Source organism: Schistocerca americana, chromosome 1 (assembly GCF_021461395.2).
Source record: "Schistocerca americana isolate TAMUIC-IGC-003095 chromosome 1, iqSchAmer2.1, whole genome shotgun sequence".
NCBI classification, from domain to species: Eukaryota; Metazoa; Arthropoda; class Insecta; order Orthoptera; family Acrididae; genus Schistocerca; species Schistocerca americana.
In genome coordinates, this window is record NC_060119.1 from 984,822,659 (window position 1) to 984,833,299 (window position 10,641).

The 10,641-nt window shown below is 40.0% G+C and overlaps 2 non-coding genes across 2 annotated transcripts; one reads left to right on the plus strand and one right to left on the minus strand.

Moving 5' to 3' along the window:
- Nucleotides 1–9,866: 9,866 nt before the first annotated feature.
- Nucleotides 9,867–9,941, minus strand: Trnat-ugu. The gene has a single exon. It is a non-coding gene; the product is annotated as a tRNA-Thr (tRNA).
- A 303-nt stretch (nt 9,942–10,244) lies between these two features.
- Trnat-ugu lies at nt 10,245–10,319 on the plus strand. The gene has a single exon. It is a non-coding gene; the product is annotated as a tRNA-Thr (tRNA).
- The last annotated feature ends 322 nt before the right edge of the window (nt 10,320–10,641 follow it).

The following is a 10,641-nucleotide window of genomic DNA, read 5'->3' on the forward strand; positions in this document are numbered from 1 at the left end:
AAAACAATGGAAACGAAGCTTGCGAGCTGTTTCAGAGATTCTGGCCAAGTCTTTTGATACAATAAACACTTATACCACGACAGCTAGTTTCTGACCGATTAAAATTAATGAACTATCCATTCTTTCTATTACAGACACTGTAGTTTTGTAGAGAGCAATGGCAGATTCAAAGATAATCAAACAAACAAACAAACAACAATAAAAATGCAAGAGCAATAAAAGAGCATACTTATTTCAGTTTATTAACAGTCTACGATTGCCACTTAATATTCTCGTGACATTAACAGAATGCTCGCTAGTGACCGTTGTCAGGTATGAGAGTTTACGTTACAACGTAACGCATTCAAGAAATGTGAAAACTCGGCAAATTGCTTCGTCACTTTAACAACTACGACAATATTTACACGAGTCTGAGGACTAATGACTCTCCAGATCAGCTGTCAAAATATGTCACAATAATTATCGCAAATTATGCCGAGTGTCCGAAAACTTGCAGTTAAAATTATACATACAGTATAGGATTCTAAACTGAGCATTTTAAGCTAAAGAACCAATGGAGAAAATGAGCATTGTATGCGGCACAGGGACTTGAACGAACAAACGTTTCTGCGACCGAGTAGACTGCTCCTTGACTTATGTCATACGGTGGAGAAATGTCGGGAACTCCTTAATAGATCAAGAGTCCGCAACACACAAGAGTCGGCTACACTGTTAGCGAAGGCTGCGTGACGTGAATTCGGCGACAGCCTCGGAAAATTATAAACAAAGGTGCAGTCTCAAAGATAGCAGGTCAAATACAGGGCGTGGGGAGACCTAGAAAAAAAACGGAATCTTAGTTGTAAATGGTCGCAACTGCATTTGGAAAGAACCAAAGCTCCCACTGCTCTTGGAAAGCACTGAAGCAGTAATTGTTATAGGTTCTGATAGCTGACTAAAAGCAGAGATAAGTTCAGCTGAAGTTTCTACTAAGGACATAACGGTGCACAGATTGCGTGTCTGTTGCTGTTAGAAGTACTTTATTTTGTAGTGAAATTGAAAGAGAGTTACTAAGAATGAGTATGGGTAGACGTTACACTCGACAACTGAAATAAATTAACAGTTGTTTCTTTTTACTGACCAGCAATTACACCGATATCGTAAACAATGTGTGCAAGTAATGGAAAAAAAAATTATTTTGAACCCAGAATTCACTTCTGTCACTCAGTTATCCAGAGTATCAATGCAGTGACTAACGACCTATAGTCCGCACTGTTTTCACCTGAATCACCTTGTAAGACGTATGCATTGCCGGCGATGGGCGAGGCATGGCAGAATCTCTGACCAGAGAGTAGTATGTAGTTAGTTGTTGCTGGTCGCTAGTCGGCGCGAGTCGGCGTCAGTCGGCAGTAGTAGTCAGTCCGCGCTAGTCCGTAGTAGTAGCGAGTCGGTGGTAGTCTGGTGTAGTCTGCGTGAGTCGGCGGGAGTCGGCATGCGTAGGCTGTGTGCTCTGCTCGCGACCCTGGTCAGGACTCTGGAGTATTGTTGTAGAAGGTAAAGAAGCAGCCTTGCACATATTTAATAATGTATGTTAATTGTAATTTAATTTGTTCAAAGAAATGCCCCAATAATAATTTTTATAATATAAAGCAACTCTTTTAAAGAAAAGCATTCATTTTAATTTAAATAATTTCCAATGCATTATCATTGCATCCAAGAATCAAAAAAAAAAAAAATATAGGCCAGCATTGCACGAAGCTGTGTCGAAAAATGACTAATTAAGAGCAGATATAATTGCAGTTTTATTGAGGTAAGAATTTTTGCTTTTTTATTCAGAATACAGGGCCGAAGGTCAGCGCCGCTGTCCTCATAAAATTTATCAGGTTACTAATTTGTTTTTTTATTATTATTTCCGGATTTACGAATTGAATTTTGTGGTTACATTAAATGGTTTTTTAATTCAAAATACAGGGCCGAAGGGCAGCGCTGCTGTCCTCATAAATCCATCAGGTTACTAATTTGTTTTTTTTATCATTATTTCCGGATTTACGAATTGAATTTTGAAGTTACATTAAATGTGTATGCATTTCTGCACGGAGACTATAAATGGGAACCAATTTTGTTCAGAGATTACATTAAAATTAATTTTGTTCAGAGGTTACATTAAAATTATGGTTCATCATTTAATTATTATTCTGTGGGGAGGTTACACTTGGCGACATCCGGCCAGGATCGTATTTCTTTGTGAATCTTCTGAGAAGTAGTCATATATCTGCTCTTATTTACTTAAATCTTGTTTGCATCTGGCGCAACGCATTTACTAATTTGTCACTCTTGCTTTCACAGATCATCGGCAATTAGTTGCTCTCTGTTGTAATTGTGTTTGTTGCATTTTCGCATTGTCCTTGATTCATTTGTGCTTAATTTTGTTTTGTGAAAAATGCCGCGAAAAACTGTTAACAGTACATCGCGATGTGTAATGAGTGAAATAGCCGACGCTAATAATTTGACCGATAATACTTGCGACACTCAGTGTCTTAATGATAGTCCTCCATTTACAGACAATCAGTGCCTACCGACCACTAGTAATAATTTTGATCCTAATGATGAGCAAATAAATTCAGTTGTGTCGTCTGTTAATTTAACGACAATTGATGACGCGGGACGTTCTGTTACAATGAACGCTGCCCAGCTTGACACAACCGGTCTGCAAAATTTGAATTGTGAACAGATAAATTTTTCTAACGTAAATGAACAATGTAATCAGAATACGTCAGATTTATTTAATTCCGGTGTAATGACCAACAGTGCACATCCGATTAGCAAACATTTTCGAGAATCACAAAATGACCGAATGGTTACACAAAACGTGACAATTGCAGATACATCATCACACAGTCCAGGGAATAGAGCCGATAATTTTGGCTGGGATCGAGTTATCGCATTATTACTACAACTCAATGAAAAAGAAGACGAATATTTCAAACAAATTAATGAAAGTCTTAAACAACAGAATGAAAGACAAGACTACAATCACAAACAACTTAGTGAACAGAACAAACAACTTAATGAAAATTACGACAAACTTAATGAATCGTGCAAACAACTCCATGAAAAATATGACAGGTCGATCGAACTAATTAATGAAAGTTTCAAACTGTCGAATGAAAAACACGACAACCTTAACGAACAGAACAAACAAGTTAGTGAACAGATTACAGCTGTTACCGTGCAACGTCACAACAAGAAATAACAATTATGTGAGGGAAGTAAGGCTCATGCTAGGAACAGTAATGAAGAAATTACATCTGTTGTACAAGAATTAAGTAGTACACGTGTAGGCACAACAGAATCACTTAGAGATGAAATTAATGCAGTCACTGAACAATGTTCAGAAAACGCAACACAGATACGCGACGAGTTTAATTTAAAGTCACCAGAACTTTCACACACTGTGGATACGGAATTCGATAAGAAATGTGAACAACAGAACAACCAAATTGACGAACGTATTAAAGCGAAAAAAATTAAAAATATTTCAGTCAATAACACGTCACAGCATACGGCACAGCATACGGCACGTTCCGAACATTTGTCACACTCACACAGCCAGTATAACTTCAGTAATTTACAGAGACTATGCGACTTAAAATCCGAAAAGACACAGACGAACAGATTCTTACGCAATCGTGAACCTGTTCACACATTCAGTGACGACAACGTTGATTATAAGCAATTTGTATGTGTAAAAAAATCTAAGGTATTTAAAAATGACAGAGCACAGGTACACGATTTGAAATGGATACAGCAATTTGCTTTTGAATTTTCACCGTCATTGCCTGTAACGCAGAAGCTAAAATTTATTTGTAGCGCGTAAGAGACCTCAGGGGATTCATTACGCTTTAATGAATATGTGCCGCAGCGTGCACAGGGTCCCGAGCCGTAGTAGTGCTATTTCATCTTTAGTTTTCTGCACTGCTGCCTTCTCTTCTACTATCCTTTATATCTATTAGAACAGCTCTTCAACTATCGCTCCATCTAGGATTAAGAATGAGTAAAGAAAACCTGATACGACAACTTTTACCGAAAGTGACAATTTATGATTAGACGCTCCAAAAATGACAACCACGAGAACTTTAATAACAGACAAAATTTTAATTATCAGTATCGTCAAGATTATCCGCAACAGCAAACTCATTTTGGTAACAATAGAGGTTTTTCTCTGCAACAGCAACAAAACCAGCCGGTTAGCATACCTAACCAACAATGTAATGTACAAGGTCAACCAAGCTTTAATGTTTCACCGCCTGCACGTATAGCGTCAGCTCCAACAAATAGTAACGCAAAGCAACAAGGAAACCAGTACGTACAGAAAACACACTATTTCAGCTCCTATCGCAATGTGCCATATAGCAATGACTACCATGACAGACGTAAAAGTAATGAGCACAATTTTCAGCGTACGTTTAATAACAGTCGGTCTTACTAACAGCAAAATCATCCGCAACAACATATTATCATGAATGAACCAGACAGTAGGTATCATCCCGAACGCAATACGTCAGGAAAAAATAACAGCACGTGAGAAACAATTTGACTAGATACAGTACAGGATGCATCTTCCAGTAACGCAAGCAATACTTTTGACACAGAGAATCTTGTACACGAAAATGTTATTACTTTTGACGACATCTGAGACATACTTTTACATGAAAAACCAATAGTCTGAATTAGTCAACCTGAAACAAGCTTTGTTGAATGCACCACTTTTATCGCACCCGGATCTTACTAGAAGTTTTTCCATTGCCACCGACAGTTCTAGCACCGCTTTAGGCGTACACATTTTTCAGGAAATTGAAGAAGATGGTTCTACAGTAATTAAAAACATCGCCTTTGCGAGTCGCATTCTGTCACCTGCTGAACGCAATTATTCTGTTACAGAACTTTAAACATTATGTGTTGTATGGGCATTTACGAGATTTCGGCATTTCCTTTATGGAAGGCATACACTACAGAGCGATACAGTTTTTACGTTCCGCTAAATTTACACACGACAGATTAAGCAGATGGAAACTTCATTTGCAGGAATTTAATTTTACAATTGTTCACATTTCCGGCACACAAAATATTGTAGCAGACGCACTATCCCGTTCTCTCAGCAACAATCAGCAAGACATCGCAACCAACTTCTGCAAAACAAATTTCAGCGTTATGTACCTTCAACAAGTTGCATTTGAAAATTTCATTTCGTCGTCATTACAAGACATAGCACAAGAGCAGAGTAAAGACAACGTGTTGAAAGAGATTAAACACCTTTGGCAAGATAAGAATAATATTACCATTAGAAACCATTACACTGTACGCAATAATATTCTGTTTCGCCGCTCTTATCCTGACAGCAACAATTGGTTATTATGCATTCCTGACGAGCTGGTTAACAAATTAATCTGGTATACTCATTTAAGTTACGCACATCACGGAGCCAGAAAATGTTTTCCTATACTGAGACAGAACTGTTATTTTACCAACATGGAAAAACGTATTCGACGAGTTTTAGCGTCATGTAAAATCTGCCAGAAAGCTAAATCAGACACGACTTCACATATTCCTCCATTACAACCCATTGTACCTGTGAAATTGAGACACATGGCCGCTGTAGACATTTTTGGTCCGATTCCCAGAACTAATAGAGGTTTTTACTACTTCTTTGTCGCTGTTGAACTCACTTCAAAATTTGTTACCTTCACTCCGTTACGCAAAGCTACTGCTAAAACTGTTTCGAAAGCATTTGTAAAACATTTTCTATTTCATGTAGGGCATGTGTTGAAAGCAATTTCCGACAATGGACCACAGTTTCGATCTGCTATATGGACACGTATGTTACGAGCTAGAAACATTTCTCCGATCTACACTCCTGGAAATTGAAATAAGAACACCGTGAATTCATTGTCCCAGGAAGGGGAAACTTTATTGACACATTCCTGGGGTCAGATACATCACATGATCACACTGACAGAACCACAGGCACATAGACACAGGCAACAGAGCATGCACAATGTCGGCACTAGTACAGTGTATATCCACCTTTCGCAGCAATGTAGGCTGCTATTCTCCCATGGAGACGATCGTAGAGATGCTGGATGTAGTCCTGTGGAACGGCTTGCCATGCCATTTCCACCTGGCACCTCAGTTGGACCAGCGTTCGTGCTGGACGTGCAGACCGCGTGAGACGACGCTTCATCCAGTCCCAAACATGCTCAATGGGGAACAGATCCGGAGATCTTGCTGGCCAGGGTAGTTGACTTACACCTTCTAGAGCACGTTGGGTGGCACGGGATACATGCGGACGTGCATTGTCCTGTTGGAACAGCAAGTTCCCTTGCCGGTCTAGGAATGGTAGAACGATGGGTTCGATGACGGTTTGGATGTACCGTGCACTATTCAGCGTCCCCTCGACGATCACCAGTGGCGTACGGCCAGTGTAGGAGATCGCTCCCCACACCATGACGCCGGGTGTTGGCCCTGTGTGCCTCGGTCGTATGCAGTCCTGATTGTGGCGCTCACCTGCACGGCGCCAAACACGCATGCGACCATCATTGGCACCAAGGCAGAAGCGACTCTCATCGCTGAAGACGACACGTCTCCATTCGTCCCTCCATTCACGCCTGTCGCGATACCACTGGAGGCGGGCTGCACGATGTTGGGGCGTGAGCGGAAGACGGCCTAACGGTGTGCGGGACCGTAGCCCAGCTTCATGGAGACGGTTGCGAATGGTCCTCGCCGAAACCCCAGGAGTAACAGTGTCCCTAATTTGCTGGGAAGTGGCGGTGCGGTCCCCTACGGCACTGCGTAGGATCCTACGGTCTTGGCGTGCATCCGTGCGTCGCTGCGGTCCGGTCCCAGGTCGACGGGCACGTGCACCTTCCGCAGACCACTGGTGACAACATCGATGTACTGTGGAGACCTCACGCCCCACGTGTTGAGCAATTCGGCGGTACGTCCACCCGGCCTGCCGCATGCCCACTATACGCCCTCGCTCAAAGTCCGTCAACTGCACATACGGTTCACGTCCACGCTGTCGCGGCATGCTACCAGTGTTAAAGACTACGATGGAGCTCCGTATGCCATGGCAAACTGGCTAACACTGACGGCGGCGGTGCACAAATGCTGCGCAGCTAGCGCCATTCGACGGCCAACACCGCGGTTCCTGGTGTGTCCGCTGTGCCGTGCGTGTGATCATTGCTTGTACAGCCCTCTCGCAGTGTCCGGAGCAAGTATGGTGGGTCTGACACACCGGTGTCAATGTGTTCTTTTTTCCATTTCCAGGAGTGTATATATCCAGGTACCATGCTTCTTCGAACCCTTGTGAACGATTAATGAAAGAAATTGGTAAACTGTGCAGAATATACTGCCATAAAAGACATATTGATTGGGACACACACATACTTTCATTCCAGGATGTAATTAATTCCATACCAAATGAATCTACTATGCTATCTCCGTCTGTTATACTGAAAAATGTTGAACCACCTAACAAAATTAAAGAATTAGTAACCTTTCCTACATCTCGTCGACTACGACACCATGAAATAATTGACATTGCGCTGAACAACATCAAACGTGCCGCAGAGCGCCGGAGAAGACAGCAAAAACAGGTTTGTATACGTCGTGACTTTCACATTGGACAGAAGATATTAGTACGTACACACTATTTATCCAACAGAGGAAAGAGTAGATGCAGTAAATTTGAGCTTCTATACGCAGGTCCATATCGAATTCGCAGCATTCCTCACCCCAATGTAGTACACGTCGAAACTTTGAGAACCAGAAAAAGCAAAGGGAATCACCATATCTCCAACATCAAACCGTTTATTGAATGAACATCCTTTATGATTTATCACACTGTAATGCCATTTCCTAATTTTTTTATGACCACTTATGCAATTATATTCACATGAACACTTACTGATGATTATCGTATTTTTTCTTGGCAAGTGCCCGGCAAGGTAAGGTTAGCAAGTCGCTCTTCTTGTCGTTACACATCAGACCGGGCATATTTTTCCAGATGAACTTACACATTTTATGACCACTTACGCAATTATATTTATGTGACTATTTGCTGATGATTATCGTATTTTTTCTTGACAAGTGCCCGGCAAGGTAAGGTTAGCAGGTCGCCTTTCTTATCGTTACTTATCAGACTGTGCACATTTTCCATTCTTCATGTATGTATGATTGTTTTCCTATTTTGTTTGTTTGCACTAAGAAATACTTAAGATATAACAAACACCAGTTGACTTTGACTTTTTGCCTTATGATATCTCAACATCGTGACTATTTTGCATATTTTTGCTGCTACTTTGTGATACTCTGTGTACATTTTTGCACCTGAACACTGTCTATGTTTTTTTTTTTTTTTTTTGACGTATTACGTTTCCTGTCATGCTATGCTGTATGCTCAATTATATCACTAGAAACCAGTTTTTATTTAATGGGTATATGATTTAAATGCAAGACATTAATCATTGTTTATCATTTTCAGAAAGAAATACGTGTAAAGGCAATAAATTAAACAGAAATGGGAATTTCACCTTCGCAATGAACGAAAGAAGATGCAATCGTCACGAAGAGTAAATGGATCAGAATTAACAAGCATTAACAAGAACATACTATACACATCGTAGAATAGCAGTCTTAACTAATTTTTTTCTTTCAGAATACGAGGCGATTGATGCAGGCTGTCAGACAGAACTACACATCTTAGTTTTAGTGATGAAATATGCTAGAAATAAGGATCTCTATACTATAAATAGTTGTATGAAGTAAATGGTAATATGAATAATGAATAATGAAGTGTCTTTTTGCAGATGATAATGAATGATGATGAATAATGATGAAGAATATAGTGATATCGATAATGAAGTTTTTCTTTACAGGTGATGATAATAATGGAATTATGATGATATGGATAATGAAGTTTTTCTTTGCAGATGAAAATAATGATGAAGTTTATATATTTACTGTTAGTTAAGAAATGCTATGTAGTTATTTAAGTATTTGCTGCAGTTCGTTTTGACAGTATGTCTTATGTCACATGGTATGATGACTGAAGGTTTTGGAAAGGACAGTTAGAGAACATATATTTAATACACATTTCATTACCTGTTAATTCGAAGTTCACTACTTTTCAGCATAATATGCGTTTCCTCTTTCAGCTTAATAATCCATTTTGTATTTTTTGCAGGAGAAATTATTCACGAAATTAATACGCTATAAGCAGTTAATCATTAAACATGTTCTAGTACTTGCGTTTTTTCATACCCATTTTTGTGTGTCATTCATGAATGTGATCACATATACTCCACTTGTTTCATAATCTTGCTACAGCTGACTCATGACGAATGACGTTACACATCTTCATTTGCAGCAATAAGTTAAATGCAAATATTTTCATGCCCCAGCAATTAATTATCGATCCCAACGCAATGCATTGCTAGTACAAAAACAAATGTATTAACAGTCCCAAATAATGCTACCAGTTTATGAGAGTTCTGAGTAATACTGAATGACGTTTTTCTAATCACAGACCTTGAGTAATAGTTACTGTGTGTTACATGTTAAATATGTCCTATGTCACTTGAATGATGACTTCTGAATAATACTGAATAATGTTTTGTAAAACTATATGAATACCTTGTAACTGGCCAATGAGTGCTAATCATTATTTTTACATAACTGGCCAAAGAGTGCCAATAATTATTTTTAAATATGTCAGATGTCACTTGAAGGATGAAAAATGTTTTGTAATAATTAATGAAATGATAATTAAATAGACACCCTAGCTGCAAGCAGGCGTTGATATATTTCATTGGGAACATGTTGAAAATGTGTGCCCCGACCGGGACTCGAACCCGGGATCTCCTGCTTACATGGCAGACGCTCTATCCATCTGAGCCACCGCGGGCACAGAGGACAGTGCGTCTGCAGGGACTTATCCCTTGCACGCTCCCCTCTTTCGGGAACAGATACTACCGTCATATATATAGCTAAAAAAATATGGGTTCCCGGCCTTTGACCTTCTTGTGCGAACGCACACGCTATGCCCGAACTCGTACGGGACTTGGTAGATTAATCTGCCACGAGTAATGAGTATGATGGGCTAACATCTATTAGGCGCACTACGAATGTAGTGTTGTGGACATGTTGGGAATGTGGATCTCACGGGGAGCGTGCAAGGGATAAGTCCCTGCAGACGCACTATCCTCTGTGCCCGCGGTGGCTCAGATGGATAGAGCGTCTGCCATGTAAGCAGGAGATCCCGGGTTCGAGTCCCGGTCGGGGCACACATTTTCAACATGTTCCCAATGAAATGTATCAACGCCTGCTTGCAGCTAGGGTGTCTATTTAATTATCATTTCATTTCTAGCAAAGCTGCATGGTCATCCACGGTAACTGTTCCTTCGGGAACAGATACTACCGTCATATATATAGTAATAATTAATACTTGCTGACCAACGAATGCCACTGTTTCTTATACTTTAAATTTATATCATGTCACTTTTATGCTATAATGAATTAGCTCCTGTTTTGAATGAGGACTTCTGATGATTTGTAACTGGCCAATGAGTGCCAATGTTCTCTGTAAACAGATAACTCATGAACATT